Raw genomic sequence first — 21,170 nt, forward strand, 5'->3', positions numbered from 1 at the left:
ACCCCAAATAGGGTCATGAAGAATTGGACACAACTTAAATAATAACATTTTATAAATGAAGAAACTGAGGCCTATATAAGTTAAATTTTTTCAAGGTCATAGACTAGAAAATGACAGATCCAGGATCTGAACTGAGCCCTGACCTTCAGGGTTCAAATCTATTATTCTTTCCCTTACACTCCATGGGTAGGAAAGCTGTGTTCTCAAGGTCACATGTGGCCCTCTAGAACATGTTCTGTGAAGCTTGGATTCAGTCAAAGGGCCATGTTTGAAGACCTAGAGGACCATATGTGGCCTTGAGGCCTCCAGTTCCCACCCCAGCCTATGATGTTGCCTTCTATCTCCCATCTTTGGGTTGAAAGCAGCCTTTAACTCCAGCTTACTCAAGTCACTTATTTCCTTGCAGCCATCAAAGCCCCTAACCCCCTCAACACATATAACTCATGAGCAGTTGAGGCCAAAGAGGTCATTCTGGCCTCCTAACCCTCTAAACCACACTAAGAACTCTTTGGCCTCCATTCATTGCCAGAGACGTCCCTGAGAGCACAGAACACTCAGTGCCACCTACTATTAACAGCTGAGACTTGATGCCTGGGATTGCATTGCATCTCTCCTCCCCGGTTGGCACTACTTATCACTTTAATGGAGTTCAAAATTCAAAGCTTTTATCTTTTAGCTCTAAACAAGATGGCACCTGGGAGCCCTACATGTCAATCCTTCCCACACATCCTTGGCCTAGTGGGCTATATTAGCAGACACTAGCCCAGACAGAGTTTTCTAATTCTCCTCTTCCCAACTCTTTCATCTGATTCTTGATCTCTTCAGGGCAACAATGAGAATTTTATGAGCTACATTGCAACTCTTGGCCCAGCTCCCCTCTTCAAAGTGCTATTACCGGATTTCCTTCAAATAAAGCTCAGCCTGAAATCTATTCTGATGGATATCTTCTTGTCCTTCTCAGCAAGCCCAGTTGTTTTGGCTCTTTTCCAGGGAGGTCATTCTTTGCCATCTGACTATTAGCAGAAATGCTCTAACATTAGACTGCATCTGTGCTAGCACTTCAAATCCATATTTCAACTTGGAAAGTTAAGGCTTATTTTCTCCAAACGGAAAAAAATTTAGTGACATACAAGGAAACCTACTTCATACACTTAAAAACAAACAGACCTAAGAATGATCTGCACAAAGTACAAATTGCAAAGGGCTTTGGAATAAGAAGGCCTTGTTTCTAGTTTCATTTCTGGAACTGAATAGCTGTGGGAATGTAGAAGTCCCTTTACACCTTGGTTTCTTCCTCTGTAAAGTGGAGATATTTGGATTAGATCATCTCCATGACACCTCCAAGCTCCAATATGCTGTGAGCTTGTTGTTCTGAATCATTCCTCCCTTTGGGAGTTTACATGTAAAAGGTTTGATGCCTTAGTACATAGTACATAGTCCCTTAATCCATACTCTATGGACAGGGCAGTTTCAAGATTCTGGGAACACTTAGAGCTGAGTTAGATACTTAGTTCGGGACTAGAGCCACCATCATAACATACACAGGAGGGCAAAACGCATTGTATTTCAAGACAAGGAGTTTGAGTTCATCTTGTAACCCTGGAAGGCTGAGATCCCATAGTCCAACCCCATCATTTTTAACATAATCAAATGAAGCCCAGAGATGTTGTGATATGTCCCAAGTCACACAAAAATGTGTCATATACCCAGAGTCAAGATTCAAATCCAAAGCTTCTGAAAACAAAACCAGTGCTTTGGCAGTCAGTTAGATAGCACAGTAGATAGAGTCTTGAATCAGACAATTGTTGCTGTCCAATTGTTTTAGTCATACCTCACTTTTCCAGAGTTCTCTTGGCAAAATACTATAGTGGTTGCAAAATACCAGGATGGTTTTATGGAAATAGTAAACTATTTCCTTCTCCAGCTCAATTTACAGATGAGGAAACTGAGGCAAACAGGGTGAAGTGACTTGCCCAAAGTCACACAGTTAGTAAGTTTCTGAGGTGAAATTTGAACTCGGGTCTTCCTGACTCCACACCCAGCACTCTATCTACTGTGCCACCTAGCTGCCTTGAGTCAGGAAGACCTGAGTACAATTCCAGCCTCAGACACTTCAGTAGCTCTGAGCAAGTCAATTAAGCTCCATCAGCTTCAATTCCCCCAAGTATAAATGCAAATAACAGCACCTACCTTCCAAGCTTGTTGTGAAATTCAAAGGAAATAATATTTATAAAACGCTTAGCACATAATAGGTTTTTAATAAATGCTTATCTCTAATCTCCACTATACCAAAGCTGTCAGCCTTTGTTGAGTTACTTTAGATAATTTACTTACCCTCTCCTAGACTTCACAATACTCTTCTATAAAATGTGGAGGATGGGGAATGCCAATACCTACATTACCTGCTTTACAGAACTATTGTGAATAAAAGAGCTGTTAGGTCTTACAAATGCATCACATTGCAACATCATATACTTAGACAGGTCTGGGACTAGGGTTCTTTTATCCTAAACCAGTACACTTCCTTTTTCACTACACTAAAAATTTTGAAAATTATTCTTATATGCTGTAATGCCAAGCAACACAGCACACGTGAGGACTGCTGCTGTGAATAATTTTAAGCATCTAAACATAAGGTATAACAAGTACTCTATTAACTAAACCTTATTCAAGAAACTAAAGCATAACATTCATAACACAACTTATTATCAGGGTGGTCACATGACCTTAAACAAAACATATCATCCAGTGTATAGCATAACACTCATTATGTAACATGATACGCAGCATATATCATTGCATTCAATATGTAGCATACCCTTCCCCAAAATACTTGTTTATGCAATCAGGGGTCCCAGACCAGGGTCTTCCCTAGCATAACACATCCCCAGGGGGAGCAGAGAATACAAACACCCTCTGCCCCTAGGTCACAGTAGGTTACAATCCCCTCAATCCAAACAAAAGTTCAAGTAAAGTCTTCTTGCAGCTGTGTGCTTCTGTCGCAGGCTCCCTCCTGGCACTCTCACTGCTCCTGCCTTACTGCAAAGTTTTCATCTTGACTTGGGACTGACTTCCTAGCCCCGTGGCCCCTCCTCTGTGGGCTGGCCTCCAGCTGCTGCCTGGATCCTGACACAGGCATCTCTCCACTCCAGCTCCTTATCTCAGCTCATGGGGAAAGAGACTGTTCCACTCCAGCTCTCCCTGCTCCTGCCCAACAGCTGCTCCAGGGGCTGCTGTCCCCAGGTTCTGTTTCTGGGACAACAATGCTTATTATCAGCACCACCATCTTAATTTACTTTCAAAACCCAGAGACTCCATGATAACAGCTCTTCAAAAGGGTTTAAGCTAAGCCTCCTCATGGGCTGGTCTCTGCCCTACAACCAGCAGACCTTCAGGAAGTCTCTGCTGCTGCTACTACCCTTCTCAATGCTCCATGCTCTTCACACTCAATGCTCATCTTCTTCCTCTGGGTTTGCAGTCATAGCTTGGAGGCCCCTTAACAATGGCTACCCAGTCTTCTTCCAGCAATTTAAGAGATCTCAGGGAAAGTATTCTTCCAATGCAGTATCTCCCAAGGCAGTATCAAGCTTCCAGTTTATATACAGTTTTGCTAGGTATCTGATTGGCTCAGCACAGAGAGTCCTCATGCATTGTCCACATATTAGAACTTGATTAGCTGAGCCCTTATGAGTAGCCTGTTGGCTCATCACACAGCTCCCAACTAGGCACCTTACTGGCCCAGTACCCAAAGGCAAGAAAGCCTAGCCTCAGCACCCAATGTATTACAGCTGTGGATTACCAGGAATTAATTCTTCAGATGTTTACAACTTAGCCTGAGGCTAGGAAACTGAATTCCAAAAGAAAAACAACAAAAATCCCACCTACCTTGTGGTTACATATGTTTGTTTAATTGGACAATTGTTCCGGGGGTATAGAGAAAATAGTAAATTAAGAACCATTTAATAAGCACTTACTATGTCCAAAACATTGCTATGTGCTACTGCTACAATTTCTGACCTCAGGGAACTTCCATTCTAATGAGAGGGCAGCCCCCCTATACATACAAGGCAGCAATAACCAGAGAAGGGTGTGATTGGCAAGTCACAGGAATGGTCAGCTAGAACACAAGCAATCAATTCTACAACCTTTCCAGAGATTATGGTAGTGTCAATTGAATGTCAACTGTCAGAATAAGGAGAAATTTAGAATAAAGAGTAAAAAATTGGTTAAAGTGAAGAATTATGGTCCCAGGTATGTTTCCAGTATTTTTTGCCCTTTGCTTGAGCTCTCATAATTCAATATGTTTAAACAGAATATATTTAAGATACTCATTATATGGTCTCTACTCAGTAGATTAGGAACAGCATTATATTCCCCCAAATTACATTTGAGGAATACAAATACAGACTTTAAGGACTATGCTCTTTCCTCATTATTGTTTTATTTTGTATTGTATCCCTAGCACCTAATACTGGTGAGCCATAGAAACTGCTTAATAAATGTTTGTTTAACAGGGATATAAGAACAGTTCATGAGTTGGGATCACATGTTTTTCCATCTGCATACACAACCAAAGTGATTTGTTCTAGATACCTTGTAAAATGACTAGAGAATAAAATTCAGGCTTCTTGGCTGTCATTTCATCTGGCATTACTGCCTCCATACTCCTATATATTTCTCAAATGAATGCAGTCACTTTCCAAAGTAATAAACCCAAAATCACAGTTGCTTCCTAAAACTGATAATTTCCCTAAATAACTGGATCATTTAATAATCACTTTAATGAAAGCGTACACGCCTCCATCCTGCTGACTGATGAATTTATTTCATTTCCCTTTGACACAAAATGAGTAATAATTATAGTAGAAAATGCCCTCCTTAATAATATTCAAAAATACCATTTATTAAGTGCCTAATGCATGAAGAAAATTTAATATTAGACTATTTATCCTTACACAGTTTTCTCAAAAGGAATCATCCATTTCATGACAGTGGTCTGTAATAGGCACAACTCAGATAAGATATCTTAAAGTTAAGAAGGCTAGAATAAATCAGTTTCCTGTAACTAAAGAACTTTTCTTTATAGAACCTGAAGAAGCAACAGATGATCTCAATTTCAGGTGATCCTAAAAGAGCAGACTTGAAAGCAGTTCCAGAATTTCCTCTGCCATTAAGTAAATATATACAAGTTCTTTTCTCTATATATACATACAGTATGGTAGAATCAGGTGGTTATGGTTAGAGCTAAATATGACTGAGATTATAGCCCTAATCTTAATTGGCCAGCTGACAGATGCATGTCATCTGATCAAAGGAAGATAAAACAAGATATAAGTGTAGAAGGTAGGGAGAACACTGACCCAGAATATGATATCCTGGTGATATGAGTTTTTGTACCAAACATTGCTGTTAATTAGCTGAGTAATCTAAGGAAACCACAGAAAATTGCCAGATTTCAGTTTCATTATCTAGGTAAACTTTTTTCAACTAATTACCAAAATAATTTGATGGAAAAGTAGAGGATCAACACAGATATTACCCAATTAGGGAGTTCAATTACATGCTAGCTAAAGTTTTACCCAGCTTTGAGTTGAAAGTAACCAAAGAATCTTAAAATTAGAAGGGACTTCCAAGGCATTTTGGTGCTGTGGATAGAGTGTGTAGCTTGAGTCAGAAAGACTCATCTTGATGAGTTCAAATCTGCTTCTGACATTTATTAGTTGTGTGACCCTGAACAAGTCACTTAACCCTATCTGCCTCAGTTTCCCCATTTGTAACAGCTGGAGAAGTAAATGGCAAACATTCTAGTAAATTTTCTAACAAAACCCCAAATGGAGTCTCAAACAGGACTAAAAATTACTGAACAACAACTAGAACCATGAATACCCTCTATAACATTCTTAACAAGTATTAAATGTAAATTTACTTAACAAGTAAAAGTCCCATTTTCCCATCAATGTTCCCGCTATGTTTCAAGGAACTATTTTTAGACAATCCTAGTAATTAGTGAAATAAAGTTAAAATCTGCCTCTCTGAAACTTCTATTTTTTGTTTTAAACTTTCATGCTCTTATAATTCTTTAAATGCATAAAGGTAACTACCATCACTCTCCCTAATCTAGTGTTCTTTTCTAGAGATTAAAGATTTCCATTTCCTTCCACTGCCATGGATTTGTGTCTATTTACCACCCTAGGAACCCTTCTCTGGATTTATTCAAACTTCTCAGGACCCTCCTGGAAAAAAAGGATGCCCCAAATTAAACACAAAACTTCAGACATTGTCTGACCAATGCAGAACACAATGAGATTGTCTTTTTCCTCTTTTTGAGCACTATGTTTCAATTCATGTACCCTGAAATGAGATTAGGTTTGGGGAATTATTTTTTTTCTGGCCACCATGTCACATAGCTGATTCATGTTTAACTAAAACTTCAAGGTCTTTTTTCATAGGAATGACTTTCAAGATATATCTCTCTCATCCTCTACTTGTACAGTTGGTTTTTTGAGTCTATGTTCAGAATTTTATAATTATTGCTTTCATATTTTATTTTACTACATTTATTCTTTTGTCTTGTTAAGATTTTTCTAGACCTCTGCTTTATCTTCTAGTATTTTAGCTATCCCTCCCAACTTCATATTATCTAAAATTTTGGCAAGTATTTCTCTGTATTCAGCTAAAGCCATCATTAAAAAAAAAAGTTGACCAAGAATAGGGCCAAGGATCCTTGTGGTACATTGGAAATCCCTCTTGAGGTTGGCAGTAAGCAACATTTTATGGGTAAGCAACATTTTATGGGCTCAATCAACCAATTCTAAATGCATCTAACCTTGAAATCACCTAGCTAACATTTTTCTCTAATTTTCCCACAAAGATTTTTGGAGAGACTGTGTCAGAAGCTTTCCTGATGCTCAGGTGAATTAGATCCCTATCATTCCCATATTTTGGTAATTCTTTTTTTTAATTTATTTTTTTTTAAAAAGGAGTTTTTAGCCTAACTTCTCAAGTGAAGCCATGCTGGTTGATATATAGAGTTCATGCCTCTCTATTCTGACTGCTCCCAAACTATTATTTTAATAATGTTCTAATATAGTAAGAAAGGAAATTAAATTCAATAGGAGGTCATTTTGGAGAATGATCACAAATGCTTCCCATATTGGGGCGGCTAGGTGGCACAGTAAGTGGAGCACCAGCCCTGGAGTCAGGAGGACCTGAGTTCAAATCCAGCCTCAGACACTTAACACAAAAACTAGCCATGTGACCTTGGGCAAGTCACTTAATCTCAATTGCCCTCCAAAAAAAATGCTTCCCATATATTAAGAAAACACTTCAAAATACATTTTCCATCTGTAAGATTAGGACCACCATCTTTATATATATTATTGTCATAATCATTGCCATCACCAGAAGCTAAAGAGATGCTATAACATTAACAATAATACAGAGTAATAATTCTTATTACACAATGGTTAGGGTTAGGATTAATAATTTATTAATTAGCTAGTAGAAGCATTTGGAATAACCACAATTTTTTTGTGTTCTCTTAATTTTGACTATACAGTTGCATTCTTATTTTTGAAGAAGGCAAACCTGGATTTGTTGTTTCATTTTTTACTTGTCAGTCTTGTTTTGGAAACACAGGGTTTATTCATTTTAATCATTTTTTTTTATTATATCCTATTCTAAGTCTAAATTTATCCTGGTTTCTCAAAATTCTTTCTTTTCCTTCATGCCCATTCCCAGCCATATCACCTACCCAGGTGAAATATCAGAGATTGTTTCTTTGTAGTGAATGTCAAGGTCATTACAATTTCCATTGTTAAACTTTTATAAGATTTTATTTTGCTTCACTTTGGAAAAAATAGCAGAATCCTCTAAAATTTTAAATATGTTGGTTTTTATTTGAGAATCAAATTTTTTTTGGAACTGAGAACATGCTTTCATATAAAACCCCTTTCTACATGCTCATTTGGTTCCTAAAGTAGTTTATAAATACCTATTAAAATTGAATTTGCAGCAAAAAGACAAGGGGTTGAGTCTTAGTTTCAACACTTAGTACCTGTGGGACAAGTTGCTGAAACTTTCTGAGCCCCAGATTCCTCAAATGTAAAATGGAGGGAAATGCACCACTTGTCACTTGGGATAAAGTTCTGTAAACATCAAAACACTTGATCAATGTGCTATTTTCATCAATATTAATGACTATTATTTTTAATCATTAAAGAGGCAATTTGGTATACTGGACAGAGACAGCCTTATTGTCAAGAAGTCTTTGTTACATAATAACAATTGGTCCCTCACTGCAGCAAGGCAATTCTTTTATACCTCAGACTTCAACAAAAGAACTGAGTCCTTACTACAAAAGTGTCCTCTTTTTTCCTTCTCTTCTCACATCTTCCAGATATCCCTCCATTATCTTCTCCTCATTTAGTCAAATAATCCTCATCAGTGATCATACTATATCTCTCCTCCCCTTCATGGTTAAGATCCTTGAGAAAGCTACCTTCACTTCTTTCATTTGCATCTAATCTCATCAGTCTGGCTCCTGGCTTCATGCATCAACCAAAAATGGTCCTTCCAAACTAACCAATGATATCTTAATTTCCAAATCTAATGACCTCTCAATCCTCACCTTTAGTGACCTCCTTGCAACCTCTGACACAGTCAACCTCTTCTCTCAGATAGTTTCTAGGTTTTTTGTTTTCTCTATCCTGGTTCTCTTCCTATCTGTCTGACAAGTCGTCTTTTTTTGGGTGACCATCATCCACAACCCCGCTGTTTAGTGTAAGTATATTCCAAGGTTGCGTACTGGGCTTTCTTCTCTTTTTCCTTCTCCACACAGGCGGGCCAGGGCACAATTTTGGAGGTGACACAATTTTGAGAGCACTGAGGATTCTATTCTCTAGGTATCTGAAAAGATAATGGCTTCTAAACATGAAAAAAATCCTTATTACTACTTTTTTAAAAAAGGTAATCTAGATAATATCAATCACCAACCCACATTTTTACTTCCCCATCACCAAAAACTCTTTATGATGTTAATCTATAGAGGCATCTATGTCATCTTTCATGAAGACATAAGAATGGAATGGACAGGTTTCTACAAACTATTCCCTGCAGCAGAGTGAACTTTTATGGTCACACAGATGAAAGATATGGAAAATACAAGGTCATAATGTATTTGCTTTTTTTTAATTAACAATAATTTGGTTTGAATTGCTTCCCACCCATTGCCTTTGACCATCCCTTTTACCTTTCCTCTGTCCTCAGGTGGACCCAGTGCCATAATGCAAATTTTCATGAAGACTTTGACAGGAAAGACCATCACCCTTGAGGTCAAACTGTCCGATACTATTGAAAATGTCAAGGCCAAGATACAAGATAAGGAAGGTATTCCACCTGATCAACAAAGATTGATTTTTGTGGGCAAGCAGCTGGAAGACGGATGTACTTTGTCTGACTACAATATTCAAAAGAAATCTACCCTTCATCTTGTTCTGAGGCTTCATGGTGGTGCCAAGAAGAGAAAGAAGAAGTCTTACACCACTCCCAAAAAGAACAAACATAAGAGAAAGAAGGTTAAGCTTGGTGTTCTGAAGTACTATAAGGTTGATGAGAATGGCAAGATTAGCCACCTTCGAAGAGAGTGACCTTCTGATGAATGTGGTGCTGGAGTCTTTATGGCTAGCCATTTTGACAGACATTATTGTGGCAAGTGTTGTCTAACCTACTGCTTAAACAAGTCAGAAGACAGGTAAATGTATATGTGTTAATAAAAAAAGTCAGCTATTAAAAAAATAATTTGGTTTGGTGGAGTGAAATTTTGACTTAAACATGCTTTCCTTTAAGAAAGGTATCAGGCATGCATGTTAAAATCATAAAGGATTATTTTAAAAATATTGTTCTTATTACTGTCAAGTAATATATAAAGAAGAGATACATACTTTGAAAAGGTATTCACCTGGGCCATGGAGAATGAAAGCACAGAATCAAGATTAGAAGAGGAATTTACTATAGATGACGATGGGAAACCATAAATGCTCCAGTTTGAAGATGCTGATTATATTAAGGTGCAAGACATTTAAGACCCTTCTAATTAGAACCACGAGACAGTATAAAGAAGGTTTCTGTTCACTTGTCTGAGTTGCATCTGACACTGTGACCCCATTTGAGTTTAATTTTTTTTTTTGGTGAAGATACTGGAGTGTTTGCCATTTCCCCCTCAAACTCATTTTACAGATGAAGAGATTGAGGCAGATAGGGTTAAGTGACTTGCTCAGGGTCACATAGCTAATAAATGTCTGAGACCATATTTAGACTCAGGAGGATGAGTCTCCCTAACTCCAGGCCTGGTACACTATCTATTGTACCACTTAACAGTTGACTTTGGAGTAAAGATGACCTGGGTTCAAGTCTCTCTTTTGACATATACTAGCAATATGACCCTAGGCAAGTCATTTACCTTCCCAGTCCCCCAGGCAACTCCCTAAGAGTATAAGTTGCAGCACAGTTTTATCTATATTGTTAGAAGCAGTTTTCTTATCAGGACTGACCAATGCTGATGAAATTATAGGTTCAATTTTTTTTAATGATAGGAACAAGTTAAGTGCCATAGGAAAAACCAAATGGATGAAAAATTACTAATGCCCAAATGGTGATATAAAGTTATGTGGGTGGACAACCCACAGAACTTTCCTTTAGTACATATATTTTGTACTTTGAAAGCAGAATGAATAGGAATAAGAACTTAAAAGAGAGAGAAAAGACAGCTAGATTGCCTTTGGGTAATATCCAAGTGCCTTTAATGATCGCCTGCATTCCCCCTAAAACAAAAACCTATTTTTTCTCTTAATCATCAATAATTTCCTAGAGATTCTGTATGACTATGAACCATAGAATATCATAGTCTTAGAATAAAATTGACTATCACCTAAAGCACAATCGTGAGGTCACAGTGGGTATGAATAGGTTCTAACACATTGCTAACAAAGAATTATGCAGCAATAGAATAAAAATGTCATCAAAGAAATATATGGCCATTAAAAAGAGATAGGTCAGTCACATGAGATTGCAGCATAACCAAAAGGTAGTCCATGTGATCTATTGGTATCAAAGCAATATCAAGAAGACCCTGAGGATGTCGAGTGCTCTCCCTCCCATGGATGATTTAGAGGAGGATGTGGACAAGAGTCATACAAGGAAAATAAATGTGGTTAGTTCAATCTTGTAGGGGGTACCCCAATTGATGAAATCATAAATTCATCAGTAAGTGAAATATGATACCAATTAAATAGCCCCTGCCTACAAGGATCTTACAGTTTCCTGGGGTAATAAAACACATACAAATTCACAAATCCATAAGGAGATATAGTGAGAGAGGGCAAAAAGGGCTTGATTGAAGAAATTACAACTGAGAAGAATGCAGAAGGAAGACAAAGATTCTGAGATGCTGAAATGAGTAGGGGGAATATTCCAAAGTGGTGGAGGTGTGCCTTGTGCAAATACACAGAGATGGGAAATGAAGTGTCAACCTAAGACAAAAGTTAATAATCCAATTAGGTTGGAAGATAGAGCTCTTGAAGGAAAAGAGTATGAAATAAGACTAGAGGCAAGATAGTAAATCTATTTGCCTTAAGTATTTTTAAGCACCAAAAATTGCCTTTGGCCCAAGCTTGTCATAGTGTTTACAAAAACTATTTGGGTTTAAGAAGGACCAAGGCACTGGGATTATCTTTGGTATTCATGAAAAATCCCTCCAGCTGGAAACAGTCTCTAAATCAACATTCTGGACAGTAGCTAACAATTATTGATTCCCAGAAAAGGCTTATTATTATAATCATAGCTTTCAGAAATAATAATAATCTTGCTGATAAAATGTGTTTAAGGGTTCATGTAAAATAATATTTTTCATTTATTTGTATCTCAGAACATTTTACAAATGGAAATTTTGCATATCTTATGTAGAGGACTATGAGTCCAACAGAAGGGAGTGGAGGTTCCGAACAAGCAATCAGAGATGACTTTCATCTTACTGTCGTAATTGCAAATATTCTTGTGCACTACAAAGGTTTTGGAATCAATGGACCTGTGGTCAGAAACAGGAAACTTAAAAAAAATCTCATAAACATAAATTGAGTAAGTCATAAATGAGCTCACAAAGAATTTTGAAAAGGGATTATATGGACTCACAGGCAAATTCTATCAAACACTTGAGCAAAATAATTTTAAATGCAGTCTGGACTGTCCCAGTCTCTAGCCTGTGAGTGGCCAGAGCTAAACAAAAGAGGGCAGAAGCAGGCAAGTCAGGAATAATAGTGATTTAATTAATTTCAAAGTGAGGAAAGCAGGCTTACAAACCAAAGTCCTCCAGAGGAGGACTTGACTTGCTGGGGGTAGGTCCAGGGACAGCGGTAGGATTTATAAGCCTGAAAACCACAAAAAGGTGGTACCTGGAACAGTCATCCTTAGGTCTTGAGTAAACAGTTACCATGGCAGGTCATAAGTGTAGGCATTTTGGGCATAATACAGGTGTTCTTGAGGCCTGTGGGAATAGTCCTTAAGTCATTAGAATTGTTGCATAAGGGTTGTTGAGCCTTGTGATCATTCAGTGGGGTGCAGAACCAGAGTTAGTATGGCAGGAACAGGAGTGTAACATCTGGTTTGGGTTCACTTAGCAGTTATACCAGCACAGGAATTGTCAGAATCTCTGAAGTTTTGATTAATCACTTTCTGCTGCAGCATGTCAGCTACTTCTGGCTCTCAGCTTCCTGGGAAATTATCAATTAATATGAAAATCATAAATCCCTTAGAGAACAACTGGTGCTGGTCAAAGTAATACATTTGCCAGAGGGTGAGGCCATCCAGAGGGTGAGCACAAAGGATTGTTGTTATGCCAAGTTCAGGGCACAGCCTGTTTGTTGGTCCTTAGCTCTGGAAAACAAGGTGTCTCCAAATATTTTGAAAATTTAAAAGACTAAAGAATTCCTCTATCACATTAATTATTTTCAAAAATTGAATAGAGTACCTTTTCATGAAATAATAGGGTCCTAAATTCCACACTAAGGAGAGGTAAAAATGAGAAATAAAAGTATAGAACAGGGTTTCTTAATGGGAGGTCCACTAATTTGTTTTTTTTTAATTTTTAGGTAACCTTTTTTTTTTTTTTTTGCTTTTTGAAGGGGGGAGGGAAGGCAGGGCAATTGGGGTTAAGTGACTTGTCCAAAGTCGCACAGCTAGTAAGTGTTAAGTGTCTGAGGCCGAATTTGAACTCAGGTCCTCCTGACTCCAGGGCTAGTGCTCTATTCACTGTGCTACCTAGCTGCCCCTAAGGTAACATTTTTATATAATTGGTTCTCTTTGCAATCATGTGTTTAAAAACATGATTCTGATAAGAGGTACATAGGTTTCTTCAAATTTTCAAAGGTGTTTATGACACAAAAAGGGTTAAGACCTGCTACAACCTAACATTACTAATGAATATCGGTGAAAATAATAAATAAAAAGTAAACAAAATTATCTCTACTTATACATGAGTGGTTTACTGGGAAAATGCTAAAGATTCAATGAAAACATTTAAAAACAAATAAAAGTGGTCATATATAAAATAAATCAACAATACAGTCCATTCATGTGGATTGTAATCTTCTTAGTTGCCTCCCAAGAAATTGCAGAAGTTGCAAAATTGTAATTAAAAAGTTGCAAAAATTGAAAAGTTGACCAAAAGACTATAGGTAAAAAGATCTGGGAACAATTTAACATAGCAGCCTAGTGATCAGTAACTTTATGTATACAAACAAAAGAACTGCTGGTGAAACTGGAAAGCAGTTTTTCCGAAATTAAGAATGACCGAACAATGTGTGGTATATGATTGTGATGGAATACTACTATGCCATAAGAAATGATGAGCTCAACAATCTCACAAAAACATGGAAAGACTTACATGAACTGATGAAAAGTAAAGTGAGCAAAACCAAGAGAATATTATATACAGTAACAGCAATATTGTTTTAAGAACCATTTTGAGTGAATAAGTTATTTTGACTACGATAAACACCCAAATTAATGTTGAAGAAAGGTGCTATCTGCATCCAGAGAAAGAATTGATAAATAGATGTATAGAAAAGTTTTCCATAAATATCTATTTTTATCTAATGGTAGCCATCTCTAGGTTGGAAGGGGGAAGAAAAAAATAAATTTACATGATAATTTTGTTGTATATTTGAAAAGAATAGTAAGTTGTGCATAGTAGACTCACAATTTCATGTGCAATCATCTTTTTTATTGTACTATGTTATTGAAATGCTTCTTTTATTACATAAATTTAAAATAAGTTAAAAGAAAATGACACTTCAAAGCATATAGCACAATAAAATCTAAATGGATTAAAAATTCAAATATAAAAGGCCATATCATTAAAAAATAGAGTAGAAGGAAAGGGACTATCTTGCATGGGAATGGCAAGATGGAAAATTCATAACCAAATAAGGGATAGACTGTTAAAGATAAAATAGACAATTTTGATCAAGTAAAATTAAAAATCTCCACCATATACAAAATCAATTCAGCTAGAATAGGAAAAAAAAACCCCTGTGGATTGTGAAAACATCTCCACAGCAAATATCTCTGATAAAGATCAGATAGCCAAGATACATGAGGAAGCAATACAAATATATTACAAAAGCTGTCCTCCCCCAATAGATAATTGACCAATATATGTGAATAGGTAGTTTTCTGAAGAAGACACGTAAATTATTGACAACAATTCAAAAAAAATGTCTCCAAATCTCTCATAACAAGAGAAATGAAGCACTGATTTTTCACCTCACATTCATCAGATTACAAAAAATGACAAAAGACAAAAATGGCAAATGTTAGTAAGGATATGGGAAGATGAGCACACTAAAACACAATAGATGAACTATGAATTGTACCAGACATGTTGCAAGGTATAATTTTACTAGGAAAATCACTAAAATCCATATTTCTTTACAAAAGAATACTACTAAGAAACATATGCCGCTCCCAAGAAAGTTAGAGGTCGATGAAAAGGTCCAATATATAAAAAGTATTTAGAGTAGAACTATTTTTTATATTAAAAATCTAGAGGCAAACAGGGACCCATCAGTTGGGAAAGAGAACAAATTGTTTTATTTGAATGTAGCTGAATGCGATTATACTGTATAAGAAGACAAAAATGAAGAAATCAGAGAAACTTCAACTAATACAGTGCAAAGTAAAAAATAAACATGTGAACAATCTATACAATAATGTAAGGAAAACATGACTGCACAGAACTCAGACTGTGACCTATATTCACTTCTAAGAGTGATAAAGAAGCATGCCTTCCTTTTGTTGGCAAAGAGGTAACAGACTATATTCACTATCTAGATTCAAATTGTCAGACACAGTGTGTTAGTTTGTTTACTAAACTGACTTCTTTGTTACAAAGGAGAGTTCAATGGGGGCAAAGGGGGCTGATGAGGAAAGGAAATGATTAAGAAGATACTGTATTGAATGAAAGAAAAAAGACATCAATAAAACATTTGTTTAAAGGAAAATCAGGTAATGGGAAATGCCCTTCAATTATCTAAAAAAGAAGATGTGCAGAGAAATTGTGACTAAGTTCATCTCCAAACCATCAAGACACAGAAAAACCTGCTGCAAAAAGATGCAGTTTTTAGTTCTCTTTGTTGATCTTTGTCAAAACCATAAAAGTTTAATGATGACCATATGGCCATTAAGAAGATAAAACAGAAGGAACAAAATTATTGAATACCATGTCTTAATAAGTTCAGTCTAATTTAAATGCTAACCCATGTGAATTCATGTTCATCTATATGGCTGACTTTAACCGAATGCACCCTCCAGAAGACTATTCTCCTTGGAACTGATAGAGGTTTTAACGCTTTCACCATGGTTTGGGCTCCAATCCTCTACAACACTCCAGCAGATGGCAGTGACTGCATCCCAGCTCGCCCTCAAAATGCAAACTGCTCAGTTATGCAAAGCTGATGTCCACATGCTTTGTAGAATTCAAAAATTGTGGACAGGGCAAGGAATAAATTACAGCAAGAAGTGGTTCAAAGACATTATGTGCTAAATAAATTAAAACATCCAGTCATGAGACCAGTGACAGAGGAAGAGGGAGATTGAAAAAAAAATAGAGCCAAAATAGGAATCTATAAATGTGTGTATATGTGTATAGATATACATAATACATGTACATATATATGTATGCTTGTGGCGGAGGGGAAGGGAGACTTTTCCTAAATAACCTCACAGAGAACAAGAGACAGATACAAAGTGCAAATCAGTCTCATTTTATATATATGCATCTGTTCCACTTTTTGCTTATTCTTGGGCAGATTCATGATTTCACAAGTATTTCATCATTATCCCAACCTTGTCATGCCAGGTTTATACACATTTTAACACATCTTGAAAATGTGTCATAGTCAGTGAAGGACTGGTTTCAGAGTTAGAAAGAGCTGGGTTCAAATCCTTCTTCTCACAATACTGTACTGGCTGTGTGATCCTGGGCAAATCAAAAAAGTTGTTAGGGCCCCTCACTGTTCTTCAAGACTATAAATTGTATATTTAAGTTGCTGATCTGCTTTGGTGGAGGGATTTTCACTCTGGGAGTTTCCCACACTGATGAAATTGAAGATGCAGGCTTTTTTTTAATTTAAAGATGGGCTTTTAACTTAAAAGGAATAGTGGAGAAAAGCCCTAGATTAGGTATAAAAGGTTGCAATTAGCTCTATTATTTACCACCTGTACAACGTTAGGCAAATCACTCAGCCTCTCCTCACTTGTGAAATCAGATTTGGAAGAGATCTTAGAGGTTTCTTCCAGCTCTAAGTCCTATGAAATATAAAGTATGAATGTGCTCTCAGAGTCATCCTCTTTCTCTCTCCAAGCTCCTTCTTCTTCCCCAATAGCAAAATCTATAGTCTTCAAAAGACCAATTCAATTGAGAGCCATGTAAATGGTAATTAAGTCGATTCAAATGAGTTAACAATGGGGAACCTTAGCTTAATTGTGGCAGTCTTTTAAAGAGGTGCTAACACCTCTACATTTTACTTGGTGTGTTTGACAAGTCATGCATTCCTTAGTGGCTTTAATAACTAGCAAACACAGTATGCTGTGGGACAGCCAGTAGGACTATCCTATCAGTGAGAAATCAGTGGGGTCTCACAAGGCAATGGGAATTAATTATGTGGAGAATATGGTGTATTTTGATACATGCTGCTTTTAAATGAGAACGCAAAGCTCTATGTGAATTGTCTATTTAACTACCAGGGTTTTATAGGAGAAATCTCCAACAATGCAGATCTTTTGTCAACAATGACCAAAACGCTCTTTAAAATAACTATATCCCAATACATCAAATCAAAGGATTCTCAGGTGAGAATTTTTATTACTTGTAGGGGTCAATACTTTCTTCTGGAATAAAGCAGGCAAGCAATACTCATTTGTTAACTGCATACTAGAGCACTATATAAAGAACTGGAGATATAACCATAAGCAAAAAGACAGTCACTGCCCTCAAGGTGCTCACACTCCCAAGGGAAAAGATAATACACAAAATGGAGCGGAAAAGCTGCAAAGGGAAGGAAGGGAGTTACCTGAGTAAGAGCATTGTGGTGGTAGTCCAGAAAGTCAGAAACCTCACTGGAAGGGAAATGAAGGCTGGCCAGCCTGGGTCCCTCCCCAAAATTGAGGCCCAGAGAGGAATTCTCCAATGTGTGTGGGACAAGAATGACCCTAGCCCAAAATAAAATAAGCAGAGATAAGTAGAGACAGAAAGGATTTATTTAATTTTATTTATTTATTCATTTAATTTATTAATTTATTTAATTATTTCTTCTTGCAAGAAGGGCAGTCTCACTACTAGAGGCAGCCTAGAAGGAGAGGTAAAATACAAAATGCAAAGCTTGGTTATATACCCAAAAGACCACCCCTTTCCCCCTCCCTTGTTCTGTCCTGTTCCAGTTAATTAGGATCTGAGGCACACAATCTTAACCTCAAAAACCTGCAAGTGAAATGTCAGTAATATTAAAAATCCAAAGATACATGTCTAGTGGACATGAGAACAGACAAAATGTCATCAGTATCAACTTAGATATGAAAGCAGAAGATAAATGTTCTAACAATATCAAAATAGATATGAAAGCAGACAATATTTTATGAATCATGGGAATTTTAGGACATGGTAACCTGCCTGGAGTTCCGCAACAGTAATTCCAATTTTATATTTGTACAGGTCAGATGGTGGTCAGTGGAAACAAGTCTGGAACATTTGGGTCTGTGGCTAAATTTGCAGGGTCTGTGCTTTCCCCTCCTACACTTAGTTGAGCTTAGCTAAAACTTCAACTTATGACCAGGAAAGTAAGGCAAGGGTCCCAGGCTCCCAGCCCAGGTTACTGAGTCTTTGGAGCTTTATTACAATTCTGTTCAGATTTCTGAAATGTTACCTGAGAAGTTTTCACTTTTATTCCATTTAAATGGAAGAAGGAGAGCATAGAAAGAGATCAGGTTCAGTGGGGAGGCCCTGAGTGCTTAGAGGGGTTCCAGGCATATAGTACAGCTGAGGCACAGTGTTGAAATGGAGAAAGTCAGAGCAGGCAGAAGAAGAATGCATAGTGTGATGACCTACTGAAATATAATTTAGCTATATTCCTAATTCAATCTAACATTGGCATTACTGATTCATTTTCTGAAATATGCCTACCTAAACTATAAAAAAGCAGCATGGCATGGTGGAATAAGGGTAAGCTGTGGAATCAAGAAGACTGGGTTCAGGTGTTGCCTTTTCACTATGTTAGTTGAATGACAGTGGTAAGGCCCTTAACTTCTTGGTGCCCCCAGAGAATTCTCCAAAGTACAAAGGAGAGAGTTTCCACATTAGGAGTAATGAAGTCACAGTACCCCTCTCCAGCTCACCACCAAACAACAAAAACAACCACTAAAGTACTGAGGTGAAACTGCATTAGAAATCTTTATGGATATTATTATCTGCTAAAGAATCAGACATCAGAATGAAAGTTGAGCCAGATTTTTTAGAGAACAGTTACAACAATAATAGCATTTATATAGCTCCTACTGTATACCAGTTTCCATGCCAAGCCCTTTACAAATATGACCTTGTTTGATCCTCATAAAAACTTTGGGAGGTGTTTGTAAGCAAGGTGAATTTTAGTGTGTGTAAAGTGAATATTTGCTGTTATTTCTTACAGTTTGGTTTCCCAGGATCCATAGCCATAACAATCTATTTTTCCCAGGTATTAGATATGAGTTCCCATAATAATGGTTCAAAACATCTCCACTATGCTTGTGCAGCATTATATAATGATAAATAATATAAGCATCCACTGCAGCTGCACAGAGAGATACAGGGATGGGATGATGTAAATTTGTGAGGCTATTGCTGGCAATATGCCTTCTTTGTCTGTTATCCCTAAAAAGCAGTGGGCATTGGTCAGTGAATGGGGAACCTTAGGGTTGAATGCACAAGCTGGAATGTTGTGTGCATTGATTGGCCCCCATCAAGGCTTGGAGGGAATCTTTGTTTGCCTCAACTGACCCCTGTTGAGGCTTGCGGGGACTTATGGGGATGCACAAGTTGTGCCTATCTTCAACTGACCTCATTGAGACATAGGGGTAGTTGCCCCCACTTCTCTCCTGACCCAGCAAGAAGGGTGATTAGGGAATGCTGTAGGAGTTTGTCCCCCCTCCTCTTCTGAGAAACTAGACTAGAATTAAGTAAGATTATTAACCCCTTCTTAATGTCTTTCCTGTCTGACCAGATCAAGAGTGAACTTGGGCTAGCAGCCATCCTGTGTGCTGTGTTTATCTGTCTTACAGTATTGTTATTATTCACACTTTACATATGAGAGAACTGGGGCAAACAGACTAAGTGACTCTTTCCAGGGTGATGCAGTAAGTGTCTGAAGCTGGATCTGAACTCAGATCTCACTGTTTCTAGGTCCCGCACTCTATCCACTGGGCCACCTGGCTACCTCCAAAGGATGCACAATTTTTCACACTGAAATTCTTAAAGTATGCAGTCTGAAAGGGCATAAAAGTCATCCTATTGCAATAAGGTCAGCAATCACTGACAAAATTATTCTTCATTCATGAATGAAGATTCCGCAGGTAATCTAAGTTTGGGCAAGGTGTTGAACAGAACCAGAATGTGTTTTCAATGCAGTTTTACAGTAGAGGGAATGGACACTCTGAATGAATCAGAAACAAGGTTGGAAGTAAGATTTAGGGATGCTGGTCCCTAATTTATCACAAGGAGAAATGCTTTCTCTCATGCCTTTGGAAATACTGCCTCTCTTCCCTGGATTTTGTTTTGGTATTTTTCAGGCAAGGACATAGAAAAGAGGTGCTTCAATATTGCCTTTATGTTTAGAGAATGAGAGATGAGAATGGAGCCTAAGGAAGCTGAGTATATGAAACGTCAGGATGGTGTTACTGTTGCCTAAGTGTGTCTGTGAAGGATATTGATGGAGGAGGGGGCACTTGCCGGGGCAGATACAAGAGTAGGATGGAGAACAATGACTTTAAACAAGAAAATGAAATGTTTAGACCAAACCGATAGAAAACGTAACAATTCAAGCATTGTTGATATGAGGCAGGCACTGAAAGAAAATGCTTCCAAATTTGAATCAGGCATTCTTGAACAGCTATGTAAGAGCTTTTTGGATAGGTTTTGAGACTTTTTTCAATAGAGGGAAGGTTTACAGGGGCATAAGAGGGAGAGAGAATATATTTCAACCAAATAAATTTTTTTTTGTTTTTTTATGACTATTTTAAAAAGCAAATTGAGTATCACCCCATTTTACTTCCAAATTCAAATAATGTTAAAAGCATTCATTCATCCTTTGAGTACATTATATTTTTTACTATTAGTTAATGAAAAGAGGACTTAAGTAATAAAAATATGTCTATTTCCATATTATTTTTTTTAAATTCTATACATTTATATTCTAATGGGGGAAAGATTCAGAGGGGTGTTAAAATTTTACCCACAAATTTTAAATTGTCCACCCAAAGAATAATTGGAATAAAAAAAAACAGAAATGGAAAAGATAGTTTACCAGGTTCTGATAAGTAATTTATTAAGAAGTATACTTGATTAGGATTCTGTAATTTCTTTGTGTGGC

The 21,170-nt window shown here is 37.2% G+C and overlaps 1 pseudogene; it reads left to right on the forward strand.

The window, feature by feature from the left end:
• Window positions 1–9,218: 9,218 nt before the first annotated feature.
• On the forward strand, window positions 9,219–9,798 carry LOC138147357 (ubiquitin-ribosomal protein eS31 fusion protein-like; annotated as a pseudogene).
• Window positions 9,799–21,170: the final 11,372 nt, after the last annotated feature.

Source organism: Petaurus breviceps, unplaced genomic scaffold (genome assembly GCF_028583685.1).
Source record: "Petaurus breviceps papuanus isolate PSGF00001 unplaced genomic scaffold, PetGlider_PUasm1.0 90784, whole genome shotgun sequence".
Lineage (NCBI taxonomy): Eukaryota > Metazoa > Chordata > Mammalia > Diprotodontia > Petauridae > Petaurus > Petaurus breviceps.